Source organism: Pelophylax lessonae (assembly GCF_965119305.1).
Source record: "Pelophylax lessonae genome assembly, chromosome: 11".
NCBI lineage: Eukaryota > Metazoa > Chordata > Amphibia > Anura > Ranidae > Pelophylax > Pelophylax lessonae.
Genome location: NC_138778.1, coordinates 119424033 through 119448514, shown reverse-complemented (window position 1 = coordinate 119448514; position 24482 = coordinate 119424033).

Genomic DNA, 24482 nt, shown 5'->3' with positions numbered 1-24482 from the left:
TATAGTAATGTTTACTACAGTGTGTGAGGATTAGCTCGGTGGCGGGCGTGGATGACCCCTTGGGGGGATTCGTTACACAGGGAGATAGCCGAGAAGTGGTTGGTTTGGTTTATTCATGCAATTTTCTTCACCAGACTGCAAGCGTCAAAAACATCCAAAATAAAATAAAAGACAAAATAAATCCTTGCCACTGTGGGCGGCTACCTTCTCACACACAGGAACCTATCCAAGGAAGTCTGTCCCCAACCTACTGTTGGGCAGACTTGGCTGATCATACAGCAGACTATCAATAGTCCATGTTTTATCTCTTCACACAACAAATGTCCATTGAACATGTCCCTTTTCTCTTCACATTGAACATGTCCCTTTTCTCTTCACATTGAACATGTCCCTTTTCTCTTCACATTGAACATGTCCCTTTTCTCTTCACACAGCACATGTTCATTGGACTTTCCTTTCACATAGAAAACATCCATTGGTTTTTCTCTTCACACTCTTCACATAGAAATAGTTCATTTTCTCACCTTGAGAAGTCTTCACACTTTTTACCCTCCTCAGCGCACATCGCTTAGGAGGTCTTCCCCATGCTCACACAGCTTCAGGGGGCATTCATCTGACTGTCCTCCTCTCCCCAGCTCACACAGTGTCAGGAGGCAGCAATCCTTCTCCCATGCTCACTCAGCGTCGGGGGGCACACATCTGACTGTCCTCCTCTCCCCAGCTCACACAGCGTCAGGAGGCAGCAATCCTTAGACTTCCTCTGGACAAATTATAGAGGCCTTAATTTCCTCATTCTGAACAGCTGAAGTCTGTTCAACGTCCTTAGACAGTTCTGGCTACCTCTGCAGCCGACACCCTATAGTAATTGGTGAATTTTCTAAACCAGGTGGAAATGTATCTCCTGTCTGTGACTACATCCACAGATTTACCTGACTTCCTGTCACAAGTAGCAAATTAACACAATTGCTTTCCATTTTCTTAAGCTGCGACTGAGGTTGTGTCAAACTCAGGGTCATGGTCAAACCAACCATTGGAGTTCTGTGTCCTTGGTCTACACCCCTGAGATGGATACATTACACTATATACGTTCTTTAGAGAGTTGGCTTTCTCTGACATAGATATTGTACATTAAAGGCATATTCCTGTGCTGTCAAATTCTACTTTAACCTCTTTCTATAGAAATGATGGATGGGGAATATCTGTCAGAGGAGACAGAAAGCCACAACTTGAAAATATGTGCCACAAGAATGTGACAGAAAGATTAGGCAATGTTCTCATGGAATTAATTAACCTGGTAAATGCACCGTGCTCTGTGCATTGCCATTACCCTCTGTGATTGTTATCCTAATTTGTTACAGGATTGCGAACAGCTCCTCTATCCTTACCCAAACCTCTGTCCGTGCATCAGACAATAAATCAGCACGCGTTTCTGAGACTTTAGTCCCGAATTGTAAAGGTGACCCGGGATTAGCCGTCAGCTCGATTTTGCTGTTCTTGGCAGAGGTGTCTCATAAGCATCTGAAAATAGACTGCGGTAATCTGAAATAGAATGGCACAAAAATCAGTGGCAAAGCTGTGAATTTTTTTGCCTGGGCCGAAGACAGGTTCTTGATTGCCTTCTCAGCTGAGCTGTCAGTGGGAAAGCCAGGGGGGAGCAGGTTTTGTTAGAAGAAGGCGAGCAGAACCCTCTCACACTTTGCTGCTCTGTTTATTGCAAAGCCGCGTTCATTTCCAAAACACTTCTGCAATAAGTAAATCAAAGACAGACTGATGTGAGCCATGCTCCATAGGGAACAGTGCCAGAGGTTAAACCTTGAACCATATTCCCTCTGCAGGAATGGGAATAAATTGGGGTTTATTCTGAATGTGAGCACATAATCACAAAAGAAAGAAAAACAGACGGGAAAATTGTGTGTGTTGAAACTATCCAAATCCATTTTTTCCTACCTGTACAGTTTTGTTTTAGCTGTATAGTTTAGGATTTTAGCCCAAACCTCTAAAACTGGCCAAAATGGCCTGTTTATTATATATAGCTATGAATGTAGCAACATCCAAAATTTGTACCAGTCATCATATTTAACCACTTGCCGACCGCCGCAAGTATATATTCTGCGGCGGTCAGCCCCGTGCAGGCAAAGTGATGTACCGGTACGTCACTAGCCTGTGAGCCAATAGGGGTCGAGCGCGCGCTGCCGGAGGCGCGCTCCCGCCCCCGCTCGTTCACGGACACCTCCGTGCGAGTGACCGGTGGACCCGATGTCCGCCGGTCACTCGCGATCGTCGGATGGAGAGGGAGAAAGGCAGGCGGCTAATGTAAACAAAGCCGCCTGTCATTCTCCCTTGTGTAACAGCATAGATCATACGGTCCTGCTATGTGGGACCGTTGATCTCTGCTGTTACACACACAGCCACATCCCTGCACAGTTAGAAACACGCCCCTAGGGACACACTTAACCCCTCCCTCTCCAATAAAGTTAACCCCTTCCCTGCCAGTGTCATTTTTACAGTAACACTGCATATGTATAGCACTGATTACTGTAGTAATGTCACTGGTACCCCCAAAAGTGTCAAAAATGTCAGTCAAGGGTCCGATCTGTCCGCCGCAATGTCGCAGTCCCGCAAAAAAAAATTGCAGATCGCCGCCATTACTCGTTAAAAAAAAACAACAAAAATGACAAAAATCTTTCCCGTAGATAGTAAACGCAATAACTTTTGCGCAAACCAATCAAAATACGCTTATTGCGATTTTTTTTTACCAAACATACAGTATGTAGCAGAAAACAAATTGGCCAAAAATGTAAAAAAATTTTGATTTTTACATTTTTTTTTGGGGGGAATTTCGTATAAAAAAATGTGAAAAATATTGTTATTTTTTCAAAATTTACGCTCTTTTTTTGTTTATGATCAAAAATCGCACAGGTGATCAAATACCACCAAAAAAAAGCTCTGTTTGGGGGGAAAAAAAACCATCAAATTAGTTTAGGTACAGCATTGCACGACCGCGCAATTGTCTGTTAAAGTCACGCAGTGCCAAATCGCAAAATAGGGCCTGGTCAGGAAGGGGGTAAAATCTTCCGGGGCTTAAGTGGTTAAATGTATAATATTTATGGTCAACCCATACGTCATAAAATTTAAAGAGTTAGCCCCGGTTCACATTAGTGTGATAACAAACATCGCACTAAATTCGCAGTGCACTGCTCTGAAAATCACATGCTGAATTCAGCCATACAGAAGTCTGGCTGAATTCTCATCAGATTCGGACACAACACGCACAGGACCCTTTTTTGGGTCCGTAGCAGAATCGGATCGCATGGTGGTTCACACCTATGTTACATAGTTACATAGTTACATAGTAGGTGAGGTTGAATAAAGACAATAGTCCATCCAGTTCAACCTGTGTAGGTGTGTGTGACTGTAATCATCTAACATAGCCCTCAATCTCCTGATCCTTGAGATGTAAGTCTAAGAGTCTTTTGAAAGTCACCATACTACCCGCAGAAACCACCTCTTGTGGTAGACAATTCCACAATCTTGTAGCCCTAACAGTAAAGAACCCCCCACGTTGCCTGAGGTTAAAACGCTTCTCCTCTAATCGCATTGTATGTCCTCGAGTCCTCATGCAATTCCTTCGAATGAACAGCTTTTCTTCTAAGCTGAGATCCCCATTAAGATATTTATAAATTGCTATCATGTCCCCTCTCAGACGTCTTTTCTCCAGGGAAAATAAATCGAGCGATTGCAGCCGCTCTTCATAGGTAAGGTCCTCCAACCCCCTAATCAGTTTAGTTGCCCTTCTCTGGACTTTCTCCAGCTCCAACACATCCCTCCTGAGGACTGGCGACCAGAACTGGACAGAATACTCCAGATGCGGTCGGACCAGAGTTTTATAAAGTGGAAGGATTATAGTCTTATCTCTGGAATACATCCCTTTCTTTATGCATGCTAATATTCTGTTGGCTTTGGAAGCTGCCGCTTGGCATTGCATGCTGTTGCCTAATCTATCATCAACTAAGACTCCCAGATCTTTCTCCATTTTTGATTCCCCCAAGGGTTCCCCTCCTAACGTGTATTGTGTTTTTATGTTTTTGGTCCCCAAGTGCAAAACCTTACACTTCTCCACATTAAACCTCATTTGCCATGTCATTGCCCACTCCGTAATTTTGTCCAGGTCATTCTGTAGGATATCTGCTTCATGCTGTGCAGTTATTGCCCTGGCCAATTTTGTGTCATCTGCAAAAACTGATAACGAACTACTGATCCCTTCCTCAATGCTGTTTATGAATAAATTGAACAAGGTTGGTCCCAGGACTGAGCCCTGGGGCACCCCACTTACTACCTCAGACCAGTCTGAGTATGCGCTGTTTATTACTACCCTTTGGACACGGCCTTTTAGCCAATTCCGTATCCAAGAGCAAACCCTGCTGTCGATACCTGCAGACCTTATTTTATAAATTAAGCGCTTGTGGGGAACTGTATCAAACGCCTTAGCGAAATCCAAGTACACCACATCCACTGGTCTCCCCCTATCTAGCTCACAGCTCACTTCCTCGTAGAATGCTAAGAGATTGGTTTGACAAGATCGCCCATTTGTAAACCCGTGCTGGTTACTACTGATGATGTTGTTGTCTTTAGCATACTCTACGATATAGTCCCTTATCATCCCCTCCAAAAGTTTACATATTATTGATGTCAGACTGACAGGCCTATAATTTCCCGGGATATGTCTCTGGCCCTTTTTGAATATCGGAATCACGTTAGCCTTCCTCCAATCCCCTGGTACATCTCCTGTCCTAATACTGTCAGCAAAGATCAGGAACAGTGGTCTAGATATAACCATACTGAGTTCCTTGAGCACTCTCGGATGTACGCCATCCGGGCCTGGTGATTTGTTTGTGTTAAGTTTATCCAGTCTTTCCCTGATTTCCCCCTCTGTTAGCCATAGTGGCAAGTCCTGTGTATTACTACTAACCATACAGTCATGGTCAGTGTACCCTTCCTTTTCCTGCGTAAAGACTGACGAGAAAAAAGAATTCAGCATGGTTGCTTTTTCAGTGTCCTCTGTAACCATCCTCCCATCATCGCTAATTATGTGTGCAATATGCTCTGCCCTAGTTTTTTTGCTGTTGATATATTTAAAGAATTTCTTTGGGTTTTTTTTACTATCCTCCGCTATTTGTCTCTCAAAGTTGATTTTAGCCATCTTGATTTCGTGTTTACACTTCTTATTTTCCTCCTTGTATTGCTGGAAGGCCGATACGGTGCCCTCTGATTTATATTTCTTGAAGGCCAATTTTTTTCCCCTAATAAGTTTTTTAACGCTACGGTTTAGCCAGCCAGGTTTGGCTTTGTCTCTTCTAAATTTATTCCCCATAGGAATGCACTGCAAGATGCCTTTGCTTAATATTGTTCTAAAGCATTCCCATTTTTCCTCTGTGGTCAGTGATCCCAGGGTTTGGTCCCAGTTTACCCTTTCCATCAATGAGTACAATTTTGGAAAGTCTGCTCTTCTGAAGTTTAGGGTTCTTATGTTCCCCACTTGCCTTTTTATATTGTTATTTATACTAAATGTGATCATCCTGTGATCGCTAGAGCCCAGGTTGTCCTGGACTCCTACCTCCGAGATTATGTCTGGGTCATTAGTGATCAATAGATCCAGGATAGCATTCTCTCTAGTAGGGGAATCCACCAACTGCGACATGTAGTTATCCTGTAAGGTTTCCGTGAATAGCCGGGCCTTATGCGAGTGTGCAGTCCCCTCTTCCCAGTCAATGTCGGGATAATTGAAGTCCCCCAATATGATGACTGATCCTAGTTTTGCCGCTTTACCTATTAGTGCTAAAAATTCCAGCTCTACCTCCTCCCCTTGGTTAGGTGGCCTATAGCAAACCCCCACAACTACTTTTCCCTTATCTTCTTCCCTATCGAGTTCAACCCACACAGATTCTAAATCCATGCTCATCCCATCCGTAATGTCACTCCTTTCTAGCACCTTTATATTGTTCTTGACATAGAGACATACCCCTCCCCCTCTTTTACCAACCCTGTCCTTCCGGTACACCGAATACCCTTGGATATTGGCCAGCCAGTCATGTGAGGGGTCGAACCAAGTCTCCGTTATTCCCACAAGGTCTATGTCCTCCTCATGTACTAACATGTCCAACTCATCCATCTTATTAGCTAGGCTCCTGGCATTAGCATATACCCCTCTTAGTTTTACGGAAGTTAAACGTGATTGGCGGTTTTGTTTATTTCTGTTTGGTCTGCTGTTCTCCCGCACAGACCCGCCAATTGATGTTGTTGACCTACTGTCGCTATTGACCCTACAACTGCCTTCAGTCCTCTGCTCCCTCCTGACTGATTCTATTTCTGAGCCCTTCCCCCCGTCTCCTAGTTTAAAAGCCCCTCCAACTCGGTGGCCATCTTTCTTCCCAAAAGAGCTGTACCGTCCCCATTAAGGTGCAGCCCATCCTTACTAAAGAGCCGGTAGCCGACTGAGAAGTCAGCCCAGTTCTCCAGGAACCCAAACCCCTCCTTCCTACACCAATTCCTCAGCCACTTGTTAACTTCCCTAAGCTCCTTCTGCCTCTCCTGTGTGGCTCGAGGTACAGGCAGTATTTCAGAGAAAACCACCTTGGAGGTCCTTTTCCTCTATTACCTAAGTCCCTGAAATCGTTCTTAAGGATCCTCCACCTACCTTTAACTTTGTCATTAGTGCCCACATGCACCATGACCGCTGGGTCATCCCCAGCCCCGCCCAACAATCTGTCTGCCAGATCTGCGATGTGCCGAACTCGGGCGCCCGGTAAACAACAAACTGTTCGGTTCACGCAATCTTTTTTACAGATTTCCCTCTCTGTCCTCTTGATAATTGAGTCCCCAACTACCACAACCTGTCTAACCTTTCCTGCGTTACGGCCCCCCTTCTTCCTGGAGCCGTCCCTCCCCTGGCAGCTGGGGGAGGGCGCATGCTCCAGCACTGCCACCCCTGAGTTAATATCCCCCTCAACCTGCAACTCGGCAAACATGTTAGGGTGTACCAACTCAGGACTGGCCTCCCTGACTCTCCTCCCCCTAACATTCCTAACAGTCACCCAGCTGCGTACCTCTGCTGCTTGCGTCTCCTCTATTCCTTCCTCCTCTATGCTGACCCCTGACCCCTGTCAGAAGTGACAGTTCATACTGCGATATGCAAACTGATCTGGGGTGTCGTTAACTTTGTATTGATACCCCCAGCGATTTGAATATGGCAGTGTGAACTGCCTGCGATTTTAATGTAATGCGGGAACCGGCAGTGGATTCGCAGGGTTCATGCATCGTATATATGTGAACCGCCACTAAATCTACTTTTGTTAAGAAAAAAAACATGCCCCCCCCCCGGGTGATCTCTTTACATTGCAAAGATTTTACCAAACTTTTTGTTTGTTCTGTGTCTAGTGAATCGGTTTGGGAGTGGTTTCATAATTATCAGTGGGCTGCTGCACCTGCAGGGTTCTAATGAGGAAAGTGGCAGGGCCTGCATCCCATGGGAGTATCTCACTAAAAATGACATTTTTGTTTCAAGGGATGCCCAAAATCTGACTTGTACCTAAGTCCAGACTTATGGAAAAATCAGTAAGCCAATCAATCAAGCAGGAAATTACATTTTCAGGAGGTGTTCTTTACACCATCTGTGTACGCCTCCAGGTAGCCATATTGCATTGCATTTTACAGAAAATTACATTGCTGCAGATTGAAAAGGAAAGGTAATTTTTAAAAAACATTATTTAAAATATGACTTGTGTCACAATTGTATACGCTATATTTTTTTGCTAATTTTTGTTTTCCAATGAAAGTGGAGTTACCCTTTAAAGTTTTTATTGCACGTTTCCAATTTTTGGAAAACAACCATATTACATTACTGCAAGTAAATCATTAAGACATTTTGGTCCTATCTCATGGTATCTCATGGTTCATCTCCAATAGGCCTCTTGCACACTGCAGCTTGAAAAATCTCAGTACAGTTCTTTTTTTTTTAACTGAGCTAAAATACAGCCCTTTAATTGTAATGTGCCTATAGGCGCGTAAACGCGCTGTGCATTCTTCAGTGAACAAATAAATAGATATATCAGCTTTTTTGGTCAGTAATTTTACGTAAATTTCTTGTGTGAGAATTAGTTCTGGATGAACCCTCTGCACACTGCTTCACCCTTTCCAGCAAACTATGCAATGAACAAAAGGGATATTTAGTTCACATATATTGCAATCCATGTTTAAGCTGACCAACTGCATCAAAGTAATCCCTCTTCTGGCCAGTCCTACACTGCTCTGCCAGTACAAATGCTCCGGTGGACACCATGCCAACATGGGGCATTAAGACCCAAGGTGGGTGAGAGCAACTAGGTTCAAATCTGGTCACTGACCTGCGTTACAACAAAGAAGAGATATACCTGTTGTAACTGTCCGCTTATCACTTTAAATCTTTGTTCAGCGCTTACTGCCAGGTGGAACCTTTCTGCCTTCCTCTTGTTTCCCTGGGGAATGTTTATTCAGCAGAATCAGTAGACCACTTAGGGAAGGTCTTTTTTTGTGACTCAGATTTCACATTCAGAGCATGTCAGCAGCACCTCATGGAAAGCCGATTGCTAGAGAGGATTCCTAAGGCTTAAAGTTGCACCCCTTGGCAAGCGGAGCGAGGTATGCAGTAAAAGTGCATTATATATAAAGTATATATGTTGTTAGACATAAATTGTGTCCATGCTGTTGGTTTAAAATATGCTATAGATAATCCAAAGCATTTTGCATGTTGTCATGTTTCCTTAAATGTTTAATGTAATTTAGATATGTGTGCAGACAACTGAAATCCACCTTGTAACTTCGCATTTGTAATTAACCTTGTAACCTCCTTTTTGGTGATCACTGTAAACAAAAGTATTGTATGTCGTTTTACAGTTGGTGGTGTTTCAACCCTCCTGCACACCTTTGATGCAAAAGAATAAAAGTACTGCACCCGTCAGAAGCTCTCCTCTCGTTATTTACTCAATGCCAAAGGGGCCGCTACAACTGTGCTCAAATCCCAATAGCTTGTTCATGTATTTGAACTAATAGGTGCTAAAGGGGTGTGACCACATATTAACACTACAAATTCTGGATGGACCCTCTGCACACTACTACAACCTTTCCAGCAAACTATGCAATGTAAACAGGGATATTTAGTTCACATATATTGCAACACATGTTTAAGCTGATCAACTGCATTAAAGTAATCCGTCTTCTGGCCAGTCCTTCACTGTCTTGCCATTATAAATGCTCAGGTGGACACCATGCCAACATGGGGTATATAGACCCAAGGTGGGGGAGAGCAACTAGGTTCACCTGATAGTTCAAATACATGAACAAGCTATTGGGATTTGAGCACAGGTATATCTCTTCTTTGTTGTAACGCAGGTCAGTGACCAGATCTGAACCTTGTTACTCTCCCCCATCTTGGGTCTTTATGCCCCATGTTGGCATGGTGTCCATCTGAGCATTTGCAGTTGATCACACCCCTTTAGCACCTGATAGTTCAAATACATGAACAAGCTATTGGGATTTGAGCATAGGTATATCTCTTCTTTGCGAGATGAAGTTTTCGCTCGTTAGCGTGCAAAATTGCGTGAATGCATGTATGTGAAAATGCGCGCAAATACATGAAAAAAAAAAAATCTGAAAAAGAAGATGCTCAAACAGAAGTATCATGTGCAAGAGGCCAAATAAGGCTGTTTGGCTTAAAGCCATAATGTCCTGAGTTTGTCTCATGAAGGGGTATCAATAAGCAGGAACTGCGCGTTTCATTGAACTCTCAACTTCTTAAATAGTTTACATGAGGCAGTTGCTCTACAACAGGGCTGTCCAACCTGTGGCCCACAGGCCACATGCGGCCCAAGAAAGCTATGAATGCTGCCCAACGCAAATCATAAACCTACTTGAAATTGTTGATTTTTATTGTAGCACCCTCCTAGATAGGTGCTAGGTAGGCAGAGTAGTTTTGGCTCTGTCTGCTTAACAGCAGAGCATCAGGCTAAATTTATGTTCTCTTTGCTTCTCAGGGAGCAGGATTTGTTAGTTAGGCCTGCTCCATGTGTCCAGTGTGTGATTCATCTGGGCTAAAGGAGTGTCCCCACTGCGTCCAATGGGGAGGCATGTTGGACAGTTGTGGAAACCCAGCCAGTGACACACAGGCTATGGTACTGCCCCAGTGATTGGCACAGACTGGCTGTCTCGGTACATTATTGGGCAGGGTATAAAGCCAAGGACACACATGCTGAGGGTCTTTGGGCAGGAAGCCAGGTCCCAGAAGTGACTGAAGGAGCGAGTGAGTGTGTGTGAACACCCCCCCCCCTCCCTAACAAGAGCGGTGGCGAGCGGTGCGAGAACCCCCCCCCCCCCCCCCAGAGGAAAGAGCGTGGTGTGCGGGCAGCGAGCGGTGTGGTAACCCCCCCCCCCCCTGCAAGGGCGAGCGGGCGGCAGACAGACAGACAAAGAGAGAGCAGGGGGGCAGAGGAGACGCACAATACCTGACCTGACCATTGACAGGAAGAGGAGCTGAGGGGAGACTGAGGCAAGTGACAGAGGAGGGAGGCAGGAGCCTAAGCAAGTGTCAGGCTTAAAGGGACACACACAGGACTGGTGACTGAGGTTGAACACCGAGGCTCTGAGAGTACCTGGTGAGTATCTTTGTGACTGGGGAGTATCCTAGCGACTGGTGAGCATCTTGCGACTGGGAGTGTCCTTGCGACTGGTGAGTGTCCTTGCGACTGGTGAGTGTCCTTGCGACTGGTGAGTATCCTTGCGACTGGTGAGCATCTTGCGAATGGGAGTGTCCTTGCGACTGGTGAGTGTCCTTGCGACTGGTGAGTATCCTTGCGACTGGTGAGTGTCCTTGTGACTGGTGAGTGTCCTTGCGACTGGTGAGCATCTTGCGACTGGTGAGTATCCTTGCGACTGGTGAGTGTCCTTGCGACTGGTGAGTATCCTTGCGACTGGTGAGTGTCCTTGCGACTGGTGAGTATCCTTGCGACTGGTGAGTGTCCTTGCGACTGTGAGTGTGGTGCGACTGACTGGGCTGTGCAACTGAGTGTTGGGCAACTGAGAGTGTTGTGCGACTGACCGGCTGTGCGATTGTGAGTGTGGTGCAACTAAACCGGGCTGTGAGACTGTGAGTGTGTGCGACAGGAGTGTTGTGCGACTGACTGGGTGGTGCGACTGGGAGTGTCGTGAGACTGACCGGGCTGTGAGATTGTGAGTGTTGTGCAACTGAGTGTCAAGTGAGTGAAGCGGAGTACCAGAGGGTGAGAAGGTAGCGTTAGGAAGCCAGGAAATAGCCACATAGGATAGACTTAAATCACTGAATCCCCATTAGATTAGATTAGTTGGTACAATGCCCGGCGGGTGTGGAGATGCAACTCGGTGTACATCTTGTAATATGTATGCGTTCCTCAGACATGTGATCGAGGGCGAATACAAATGCGCAAAATGTAAGCACGTTGCTTCCCTGGAAGCTCAGGTCCTGAATCTAGGGAAGCAGCTGGCAACACTGAGACGAATGTCCATACCGGAGGAGAGTGTCACGGAACCATGAACCAGACGTACAACAACAGATAAGTGAAAATAAGAAAGCTTTATTGAAAAACAAGCTATAAAGCAAAAGTCCAAACGGATGACGAAACCGATGCAGTGTCTTTGCGAAGCCAGGGGTCGGGAACCAGCAGGGTAGTCAGACGAAGCCAGGATCAGGAACCAGCAGGGTAGTCAGACGAAGCCAGGATCAGGAACCAGCAGGGTAGTCAGACGAAGCCAGGAACAGGAACCAGAAGTAGCAGCAGTCTTAGTAGCATGTGAACACAGGAGGACCAAGCAGGGAACTGAAGCCACAGACCTCCTATATATATGAGCTAGGTATCCAGCTCCTCCCAGTGGGAAGGAGGAGCCGCAGGGTGGGAGGCTACAAGAAACCCAGAAACCAAGATGGCCGCCAGCACATGTCAAACGAAGGAGAACAGCAAGAAGGTAAGACCATGACAGTACCTCCCCCTCAAGAGCCCCTCCTCCGCGGAGTACAGAACGGTTTCTGAGGGAAGCGTGCGTGGAAGGCTCGGAGCAAGGCAGGAGCATGGACATCTGCGGAGGGAACCCAGGAACGCTCCTCTGGACCATAACCACGCCAATGAACCAAAAACTGCACCCGACCGCGGACCAGGCGTGAGTCCAGGATATTGCTCACCTCATACTCCTCACGATTGCCCACTCGGACCGGACGAGGCCGAGGAACCGAGGAGGTGAAACGATTACACACCAGAGGCTTCAACAGGGAGACATGAAACACGTTGGAGATCCGCATGCCAGGAGGAAGCGCAAGGGCATAGGCTGCCGGGTTTACCCTGCGAAGCACTCGGAAGGGACCAACAAAGCGAGGCGCCAGCTTGGGAGTGGGCACTCCAAGGTTGAGGTTGCGGGTGGACAACCATACACGGTCTCCGGCTTGGTAGGAAGGAGCAGGCGCTCGTCTGCGATCAGCCTGGAGTCTCTGGCGCTGCGCAGAGACCTCAAGGGACTTCTGGATCTGTACCCAAGAAGCACGTAGGACGGAAAGGTGATCCTCCACAGCCGGAATATCCTGGGGAGAGAATACCTCCGGTAACACGGCAGGTTGGAACCCATAGTTGGCCATGAAGGGAGACGTCCCAGAGGAAGAGTTCACCGCTGTGTTCCTGGCAAACTCAGCCCAAGGCAGGAGGTCAACCCAATTGTCTTGGTGATCGGAGACATAGCAACGAAGGAATTGCTCCAAGGCCTGATTGGAACGTTCTGCGGCCCCATTGGACTGAGGGTGGTAGGCCGAGGAGAAGGAGAGATGAATCCCCAACTGGGAGCAAAAGGCGCGCCAGAACCTGGACACAAACTGACTCCCCCGATCCGACACAATCTCCTTGGGCAAACCGTGCAACCGGAAGACCTCCCTGGCAAAAATCGTGGCCAACTCCTGTGCAGAGGGTAACTTCTTGAGAGGAACACAGTGACACATTTTGGAAAACCGATCCACAATCATGAGAATGACCGTATGGCCTCGGGATGCAGGGAGGTCCACAATGAAATCCATCCCCAGGTGTGACCATGGGCGCTCCCCGGTGGCTAAGGGTTGCAGAAGGCCCAACGGAAGGTGCCGAGGGGACTTACTCTGGGCACAAACGGAGCATGCCGCTACATATGCGGCGATGTCGGAACGTAGGGAAGGCCACCAGAACAGACGTGAAACAGCCCAGGACAGCTGATTCTTTCCAGGATGCCCCGCGGTCTTGGAGTTATGGTAGGTTCGCAACAACCGAGTGCGCAACTCCTCAGGCACAAAACATCTGCCGTTGGGTCTCCCAGAGGGAGCACCAGATTGAGCCGCCAAGATCTGCTCACCCAGGGGAGAGGTCAGGCTGGTGCGAATGGCAGCCAGGATCTGATTCGGAGGTATGACCGAAGTCGGAATCGACTCCTCCCTGGACAGGTCGGAGTACTGCCGTGATAAGGCATCAGCCCTGATGTTCTTGGAACCGGGTAGGTAGGAGACCACGTAATTAAAACGTGACAAGAACAGAGCCCATCTGGCCTGACGTGGAGTCAATCTCTTGGCCTCAGAGAGGTAGGTCAGATTCTTGTGGTCCGTCAGGATGAGGACCGGAACCACCGAACCCTCGAGCAAGTGCCTCCATTCTTTAAGAGCCTGCACGATGGCCAATAACTCCCTGTCACCAATCTGGTAGTTGCACTCCGCGGAAGACAGTTTCCGGGAGTAAAACCCACAAGGAAGCAGAGGACCCTCTGGTGTTCTACGCTGAGACAGAAGGGCGCCTACTCCCGTCTCAGACGCGTCCACCTCGAGGACAAAGGGCAACCCAGGGTTGGGATGCGACAGAATCGGAGCCGACACAAAGGCGGACTTTAGAGCCTCAAAAGCTCGGATGGCCTCGGGCGGCCAGACCTGGGAATTACTGCCCTTCCTGGTCAGATCCGTGAGAGGCTTGGCTAGCATGGAAAAGTCCCTGATGAACTTCCGATAATAATTGGCGAAGCCCAAAAAGCGCTGCAGGGAGCGAAGACCACTGGGCTGGGGCCACTGTAAGACAGCCGAAACCTTCTCAGGATCCATGGAGAACCCCTCAGCGGAAATGATGTAACCTAAGAAGGTTACCTGGGATCGGTGAAATTCGCATTTCTCAAGCTTACCGAACAGCTTGTTCTCTCGTAACCGTTGCAACACTCGTTTGACATCCAGAATGTGGGTCTCCATGGACTCAGAATATACCAAGATGTCATCCAGGTAGACCACCACACACTGCTGCAACAGGTCACGGAAAACATCGTTGATGAATTCCTGAAAGACTGCGGGCGCATTGCACAGCCCAAAGGGCATAACCAAGGATTCATAATGACCGGTCCTGGTGTTAAACGCGGTCTTCCACTCATCGCCCGCCTTGATCCTTACGAGGTTATATGCCGCCCTCAGGTCGAGTTTGGTAAAGACCGTGGCCCCTTTAAGGCGATCGAACAGCTCGGAAATCAAGGGTATCGGGTAAGCGTTCTTGATCGTGATGCGATTGAGACCCCTGTAATCGATGCAAGGCCTCAACTCACCGCCCTTCTTTTTCACAAAGAAAAATCCAGCCCCTGCCGGGGACGAGGATTTGCGAATGTGTCCACGTGAAAGCGCCTCCCTCACGTACTCCTCCATGGCCTCATTCTCCGCTACCGACAGTGGATAGACTTTGCCACGAGGAGGAACGGCACCAGATTGTAACTCGATGGCACAATCGTATGGGCGGTGCGGAGGTAGGGCAACCGCGCGCACCTTATCGAATACATCCCGGTACTCCTCGTATTCAGGGGGCAACAGAGAGTCCGAGGAAGTACACAGCAACTTGACAGGCCCATGGATGCAACTAGCCCCACACTGCGGTGACCACGAGAGGATCTCGGCCGATCTCCAATCGAAAATCGGATTATGCTTCTGGAGCCAGGGGTACCCCAAGACCACCGAGTAGTGTGGAGACGAAATAACCTGGAAGCAGACCGACTCTCTGTGGACGGCACCAATGGCTAACCCCACTGGAAGGGTCTCATGAGTCACGTGTGGCGGCAGAAGGGGTCTGCCGTCTATCGCCTCAAGAGCCAGAGGAGAACCTCGAGCCTGCAGAGGAATGGAATTGGCGGCAGCGAACACACTATCAATGAACAAACCACCAGCACCAGAGTCCACCAACGCCTGGGTCGTCACCGAGCCCCCGACCCAGGAAAGGACAACAGTGATCAGTGGTTTGTCAACACGGGAAACCGGGGACGAGGAGACTCCACCCAAGATCTGCCCCCGACAGGATCTCAGGTGCGAGCGTTTCCCTGGACGGTTCGGACATGCCAACCGAAAATGCCCACCGAGACCACAGTACATGCATCGGCCCTCGCGTCTCCGGAGTACCCTCTCCCCCTCGGACAGGCGAGCAAACCCCAGCTGCATGGGTTCACCCCCAGACAAGTCATCCCCAGGAGGCGTGGGAGGAGAGGGAGGCACGGGTGGGACAACAAAGGTAGGCGCCAATCTGTTAGGAGGCCTCCGCAGACTCTCCTTAAAGGAAGGTCTCTCCCTGAGTCTGGTGTCAATCAAAATCAGGAAAGAAATAAGAGACTCGAGCTCCACTGGTAGGTCCTTAGCTGCAACCTCATCCTTCAAGGCATCCGAGAGACCATGAGAGAAAGCAGCGACCAGAGCCTCATTATTCCAGCCCACCTCTGCTGCCAGGGTACGAAACTCAATGGCGTATTCAGCTACGGATCGTGAACCCTGTCTGATGGACATAAGGAGCTTCGCAGCAGAGGCAGCACGAGCCGGCACATCGAATACCTTTCGAAGAGAAGCAACAAAACCGGAAAACTCGGCAACCACCGGATTGTTGTTCTCCCATAAAGGGCTGGCCCAGGCCAAGGCCTTGTCCGAGAGCAGCGAGATTAAGAAGCCCACCTTTGATCTCTCAGTAGGAAAGGCATGTGGCAGCAACTCGAAATAAATGCCCACCTGGTTAAGGAAACCTCGGCACTGAGTTGGCTCTCCCCCAAAGCGCTGTGGAAGGGGGGCAGAACCGGACATACCCCGAAACACCGCAGGCGCAACAACAGGTGTCGGGGTAGACTCTGGCGCAACAACCGGAGCGGCAGTAGGAGCGGACCCAGGAGCGACAACCGACCCATCGGCAACGGGAGCGAAATGAACCGTGCGTTCAAGCAGGGTTTGCAACGCCACGGCGAACTGACCCAACAGGTGATCCTGCTGATCAAGTCTGGCAACCAGCGTGGGTAGTGAGGATGGCCCTGCACCGTCAGAATTCGTGGCCTGTGGTACCGTGCGTTCAAGCAGGGTTTGCAACACCACGGCGAACCGACCCAACAGGTGATCCTGCTGATCAAGTCTGGCAACCAGCGTGGGTAGCGAGGATGGCCCTGTACCGTCAGAATTCATGGCTTGGTCCTAATGTCACGGAACCATGAACCAGACGTACAACAACAGATAAGTGAAAATAAGAAAGCTTTATTGAAAAACAAGCTATAAAGCAAAAGTCCAAACGGATGACGAAACCGATGCAGTGTCTTTGCGAAGCCAGGGGTCGGGAACCAGCAGGGTAGTCAGACGAAGCCAGGATCAGGAACCAGCAGGGTAGTCAGACGAAGCCAGGATCAGGAACCAGCAGGGTAGTCAGACGAAGCCAGGAACAGGAACCAGAAGTAGCAGCAGTCTTAGTAGCATGTGAACACAGGAGGACCAAGCAGGGAACTGAAGCCACAGACCTCCTATATATATGAGCTAGGTATCCAGCTCCTCCCAGTGGGAAGGAGGAGCCGCAGGGTGGGAGGCTACAAGAAACCCAGAAACCAAGATGGCCGCCAGCACATGTCAAACGAAGGAGAACAGCAAGAAGGTAAGACCATGACAGAGAGCCAGGATCGTACCAGTCAGGTGCAGGCAGGGGTCTGCACAGAGGTGGGCGCAGTATTGGAGGTGCAGGCATCAGAGCAGAGTAGAGGGGTGACAGTTAGGAGGGGTAGAAGGGGACAAGGCAAGGAGGCTGATCCTGGGCATGGAGCACCCCAATAGATACGCCCCGTTGTGTGATGTTGGGGAAACCAGTCAGGGACCAGCATTGCTGGAGCAGAGCGACGCCCCTAGCTGCCAGGGGAAGAACTCCTCCAGTGAGGCCGGGAGAAAGGGAAAGGAAAGACAGGTGCTGGTGGTAGGGGACTCAATTATTAGAAAGACAGACAGTGTAATCTGTGACAAAGACCGTGTGCGCCGAACAGTCTGTTGTTTGCCGGGCGCTCGGGTTCGGCACATCGCGGATCGGGTGAACAGATTATTGGGTGGGGCTGGGGAAGACCCAGCTGTCATGGTACACGTGGGTACCAATGACATAGGCAGAGGAAGATGGAGAGTCCTAAACGATTTCAGGGACTTAGGCGCTAAGTTGAGGAGTAGGACCTCCAAGGTAGTATTTTCCGAAATACTACCTGTACCTCGAGCCACACCAGAGAGGCAGCGGGAGATTAGGGAAGTTAACGAGTGGCTGAGGAGCTGGTGTAGTAAGGAGGGTTTCGGGTTCCTGGAGAACTGGGCCGACTTCTCAGTCGGCCACTGGCTCTTTGGTAGGGAAAGCAAGATTCAGAGGGCAGAAATGGGGGCATTAGCGGTAGGGTGTTCGGAGCTCCTAAACCCAGGGTGGGTATGGGGAAAAATCAAGAGAACAGCCTAAAAACATCAAATGAGGATATATGTAACCGATCAAAATTAAGAGGTTTGTATACCAATGCCAGAAGCCTGGCCAACAAGATGGGAGAGCTGGAGCTGCTGATGTTTGAGGAGGACTTAGATTTTGTGGGGATAACTGAGACTTGGTTTGACAGCTCTCATGACTGGATGGCGACCATTCAGGGGTATTCCCTTTATCGCAGGGATAGAGAAGGTAAAAAAGGGGGAGGGGTATGTCTGTATATTAAGAACAGTATACAGGTAAATATGAGGGATGATATTAATAATGGAGCTATGGATGAGGCAAAATCCCTATGGGTAGAGCTTCAAAGGGAAGGCACGGCGGGGAAGGTAATATTGGGCGTATGCTATAGGCCCCCCAACCAGAGGGAGGAGGGTGAGGCGGACCTCCTTTTACAGATAGGATTGGCAGCAAGGATGGGAAATGTCATTATAATGGGGGACTTTAATTATCCAGATATAGACTGGGCAGAAGGAACCGCACACTCAGCCAAGAATTTCAAAAGAGCCAATTTCCCTAAACTGTGCTTGCTGCTAGAAAATATCAATTGGGATAGAACCTTTGGGAACAAAGAACACGGAGGAAAAATGGGAGTGCTTCAAGAGCATACTAAACAGGGGGATTGGCCAGTGCATTCCAAAGGGAAATACATTTAAAAGAGCAAAAATAAACCCTGGGTGGCTAAACTCCAACATAAAAATGTATATTAGTGCTAAAGAAAAGGCCTTCAAAAAATACAAGACTGAGGGGTCATTGGCAGCATTTAAGCATTACAAAGAGTGTAATAAGGGCGGCTAAAATAGAACACGAGAGACATATAGCGGAGGAGAGTAAAAAGAACCCCAAGAAGTTCTTTAAGTATATAAACAGTAAGAAAGCGAGGCCAGAACACATTGGCCCCATAAAAGATGATAAAGGAAATATGGCCACTGAGGACAGAGAAAAGGCGGAAGTGTTAAATCATTTCTTCTCTTCAGTCTTCACAAAAGAATCGGGGGGCTACACGAACCCAGCTTGTAAGGCCGAACTAAATAATACACCTCAGGAAGTGCCGCTATGGTTAACAGAAGATAGACTTAGAGCTAAACTAGAGAAACTTAACATAAATAAATCCCCGGGACCGGATGGCTTGCACCCGAGGGTTCTTAATGAGCTCAGCCAGGTGATTGCCAGACCATTATTCATGATCTTTAAGGATAGTTTACAGACGGGTATGGTGCCAGCTGATTGGAAAAAAGCCAACGTGGTACCAATATTTAAGAAGGGGCCGAGATATATCCCGGGTAACTATAGGCCGGTCAGCCTAACATCTGTAGTCTGCAAAATTTTGGAGGGGATGTTAAGGGACCACATACAAGACTTTAGTAATGAAAACGGTATTATAAGTAGTAATCAGCATGGATTCATGAAAAATCGTTCGTGCCAAACCAATCTATTAACCTTCTACGATGAAGTGAGCAGCCACCTAGATAAAGGTAAGCCTGTGGATGTGGTGTATCTGGACTTTGCAAAGGCCTTTGACACCGTTCCCCACAAACGATTACTGTACAAACTAAGAAAGGTAGGTATGGATCAGAAGGTGAGTACCTGGATAGAGAACTGGCTCCAGGGGAGAGTACAGAGGGTGGTGATTAATGGGGAGTACTCGGATTGGGCGGGTGTGGAAAGTGGGGTCCCCCAGGGTTCTGTCCTGGGACCAATCCTGTTTAATTTGTTCATAAATGATCTAGAGGAGGGAATATCGAGTACAATCTCAGTATTTGCAGATGATACTAAACTAGGCATGCCAATATCTTCTATGCAGGATGTGGAAACCTTGCAAGCAGACCTGAACAAAATAACGGGGTGGGCAACTACATGGCAGATGAGGTTTAATGTTGATAAATGTAAAGTAATGCACTTGGGGGCCAGAAACCAGAAAGCAAGCTACTCACTGGGGGGGAACCTATGGGTGAGTCTAGGATGGAAAAGGACTTGGGGGTACTGGTAGACAACAAGCTTGGCAGTGGCATGCAATGCCAAGCCGCCGCAAGCAAAGCCAACAGAATACTGGGATGTATAAAAAAGGGGATTCACTCCAGAAATAAAGAGATTATTCTCCCACTCTACAAGACTCTGGTCCGGCCACATCTGGAGTATGCTGTCCAGTTCTGGGTACCGGTCCTCAGGAAGGATGTGCTGGAACTGGAGAAAGTCCAGAGAAGGGCAACAAAAATAATTAGGGGAATGGAGGACATCAGCTATGAGGAAAGACTACAAGCACTGAACCTTTTCTCTCTGGAGAAAAGACGATTGAGGGGGGATATGATATCAATGTACAAATACTGTACTGGTGACCCGAGCATAAGGAACAAACTATTCAGAGAAAGGAGATACAATAAGACACGTGGCCACTCACTAAAACTAGAGGAAAGGCGGTTTAACCTTAAAATGCGTAAGGGGTTCTTCACTGTAAGAGCGGTAAGGATGTGGAATTCTCTTCCACAAGCAGTCGTATCAGCAGGGAGCATTGATAGTTTCAAAAAACTATTACATGGACACCTTAAAGACCACAACATACAGGGGTATACAATGTACGGTTAAAAGCAAACACACACACGCATCATAGGTTGAACTGGATGGACTGTTGTCTTTTTTCAACCTCACTAACTATGTAACTAACTATGTAACTAAGGATGGTGAAGGCTGTCTCCTTGTCTGTAGCAGTGGATGGTGGTCACAGGCAGTCGGCCTGGTAAACCAGAGTGTGGGGCTGAATCCGTAGGTCCAAGAGAACCTGACTGGAGGAGTTGGGGGTATCAGTAACTCTGGAAAAACAGTGTCTGTGAGTACAGAGGAACTTGCCCGGGGTCTGCCCAGGAAAGGGACCACTCCAGAGTGTAGAATCAGTGGACTTGTGTCAGCACACAGAGAGAGAGAGAAAGGGGGTGCCAAGTTAGAACCCTGAAGATAATTACAAGCAGGAACATATATTCTATCCTCAATCCAGTGGCAGAGTGAAGCAGCGGCCTCGCCGCATCCCAAGTCAGATGCCCTCAATACTGGTTACTAGTAGGAGTATCCCACTCATCCCTTCTCCTATCCCAGTTCTAAATAAAACCACAAAACAACATCCCCTGGACTGATCATTGACTGAGCCAAGTACTTTAACCACTTAAGCCCCGGAGGATTTGGCTGCTAAAGGACCAGGGGTTTTTTTGCGATTTTTTACTGCGTGACTTTAACGGACAATTGCGCGGTCGTGCGACGCTGTACCTAAACGAATTTGACGTCCTTTTTTTCCCACAAACAGAGCTTTCTTTTGGTGGTATTTGATCACCTGTGCGATTTTTTGATCACGCGCTATAAACAAAAAAAGAGCGTAAATTTTGCAAAAATAACAATATTTTTCACATTTTTTTATATGAAATTCCCCAAAAAAAAAAGTAAAAATCAAAATTTTTTAACATTTTTCGGCCAATTTGTTTTATGCTACCTATGTTTGGTAAAAAAAATCGCAAAAAGCGTATTTTGATTGGTTTGCGCAAAAGTTATCGCGTTTACTAACAAAGAGAAAGATTTTTGTCATTTTTGGTGTTTTTTTTTTTAACGCGTAATGGCGGCGATCTGCGATTTTTTTTTCGGTACTGCGACATTGCGGCGGACAGATCGGACCCTTGACTGACATTTTTGACACTTTTGGGGTTACCAGTGACATTACTGCAGTAATCAGTGCTATACATATGCACTGTTACTGCAAAAATGACACTGGCAGGGAAGGGGTTAACTTTATTGGGAAGGGAGGGGTTAAGTGTGTCCTAGGGGCGTGCTTTCTACTGTGTAGGGACATTGCTATTGGTGTAAAAGCAAAGATCAACCGTTCTACATAGTAGAACGGTCAGATCTTTACTTTTACACAGGGAGAACTGACAGGCAGCTTGTTTACACAAGCTGCTCTGTCTTTCTCCCTTCACAGGAGCGATCGTAGTGTGGCCGGCGGACATCGAGTCCGCCGGTCACACGCACTGACTTGCCTGTGAACGAGCCGCGGCGGGCGCGCGCCTCGGCGGGCGCGCGCCCGCTCGCTATAGGCTCGCAAGTCAGTGACAGGCGAGTGACGTACCGATACGTCACTCTGCCTGGCCGGGGCTGACCGCCGCAGTATATAGTCGTGCGGCGGTCGGCAACCGGTTAAGTGATGAGTTTCTGCAAGCAGTTGCTATGGGTAACCAAGGGGAATCCAAAAAGTGTTATATCCAGCAGTCCCCTAGGGGCAGTGTTATATTATTTTTTAAGTTTTTGGTAAAAATGCATTTACATCACGCCTTATTCATGTCATCAGTTTCCAGCAGCACCTATTTTTGCGAGCAACTTTTTTCAAGGATGAAGCACACAAAGGGCAAAATTAGAGCCAAGATATTTGATGAGCACCCTGAGTATTCATTGAGAATCGCTACTACATCCATTGAACCAAATACAGTACTGATGCGCTAGTTTATCAAAACCAGTGTCAAATATCTCACTAGTTCTATGTTGCCCTCTTTTACTTTTATAATAAAAAATATCACATAAAAATGAAGTTTTATTACTCATATAGATGCATTATCTATATCCATGATCATTAACTTGTGATCTGCCTGACTTTTTCTGCTCACCAGCAATCCTTACTGTTAGGCTCCTTGCACACCGAGTCTGTTCCCTTGGCAGAAGAAAAATGCTCATATAGAACGTTTTTTGTACATAGTTTAGGTGAGTTTAGGAGAGTTTTGAGGGTTTTTTTTCTGCCAGAAAGCCCCAATCAGAAATGCAAACCAGAAAGGTTTTTTGTCCTGCCTCTAATCCAGCCTTTCTCAACCAGTGTGCCGCAGCACAATGTTGTGCCACCAGAGATCCTCAGGTGTGCCACCAGATCATGGGGGAGAAGGGCTGTCAGATGAGCCTGATCTCCCGATCCCCTGCCAAATTGTACATAGGCACTGTGAGTCAGCGCCATCAGCCTCAAAAGTGAAAGTAAAGAGAAGAGGAGTGTGCTGTGCTCTCTGTTTCCCCCTACAGTGCAGTACCCGGCTAAAAAAAGAAAGGTACTGTGCTACAATGTTTTAAAGAGCTTTATATGTGGGTACATGTGTGTGTTTGTACATGCGTGTGTGTCTGTGTGTGTGTGTGTGCATGTGTCTGTGTGTGTGTGTGTGTGCCATCAGAACTGCTTTTGTAGGGCTTGTTCGTGATAGCAGCAAGGACTGATGGTCCTCTGAAAAGCAACCTATGATCAGATCGCTTTTCAGAGGCATTTTATAGGCAGGAAAGAGACAATATGTTGCCTCCTCACCACCTGTTTTAAACCTGTAAATGCAGCATTACCACACCGCATCCGTGCAATGCACACAGTTGTGGGGTGGTTGCAGGGCAGCCCCTTTCACCCTGGGTATACCTCCAGCTGAAGCCACAGCATGTGTACCCCCCTCAGCTGCTGCCTCTGCAGCTAAAGGGGGAGAAGTTGGGGGTGGTAAAAACAGCTCAACCTGACATGTGAACAAGCCTTTGGTTCACATCTGTGTGGCTGCGTGCTGCGTGTAGGGCAGCCCATTCATTTTAATGGGCTTCCCTACCCATAGAAATGTAGGGAAATAAGTTCCCTGACCCTTTTTTTCATTGCGCCGCACCAAAAACCTAAATTTGCCAATCTGTGTGGTACCATTAAGAGTTAATGGCACCTCTAAATAGCAGAGCATTTGTCTGTGTGTCAGGAACAAGCGCGATTATGTGCGTGTTACAAGACACACAGTAACGTGAACTAGTGATCGACCGATATCGGTTTTTCGTTGCCGATACCGATATATTTTTTTTTTGACAGGTACTCTTGTGGAGGGATCTGGGCACCCCTCCTCTGCACTTAAAAGCATTCAAAACGCCAAGTTTGGCTTTTTTGAATGCTGTCATTTTTTTTAATCTGGCGCCAGAACCCGGAAATTATGTCATGACATCACATCCGGGTTTTTGCATGGAGACCCGATCAGAGCCAAATAAAGCTTTGATCAGGTCTTCGGCGGCCATGAACGCTGGGGGGACGGGAGACCTGGGCGGGCCGCGGAAGGCGGCGGGAGGGGGGGCGTCCCCTTCCGCTCCTTGTCCTTCTCCTTGCTCCTTCTCAGCCGCATTGGTTGTTATTACAAGACAGCCGACCGTCGGCTATGGACGCCGGTACTGGGGTGATGCCTCAAGCTGCAGGCATCACTCTGGTACATGCATTTCCCGAAATATCGGCAATATCGGTAACCTCCGGGGCCAATTCCGATATATCGGGGAAAGTACATATCAGCCCTTGATATATCGGCTTTGCCGATAATCGGTCGATCCCTAATGTGAACCAAGCCTTGGACAGGGGTGCCTAAAGACTGAAAATACTTTTCAAGGGTGCCCTGACTGGAAAAAGGTTGAGAAACACTGCTCTAATCATTGAGCTTAAAATATGCCTGTAATCGTCCTAATGTGCATGAACACAGGATAACATTGAGCGGCTTCTACAGGCAAAACACAAAACTCCTGTAGAAGCAGTCATTTTTTAAGCCAGTGTGCATGGACCCTTAGTGTATTTTATGTGTGCCCAAGACAATTCCTCTTCTTCCAATGTGGTCCAAGAAGGTCAAAAGGTCATGCACCTCTGCTCTACAAAAAAGGCTCAGGTGCACT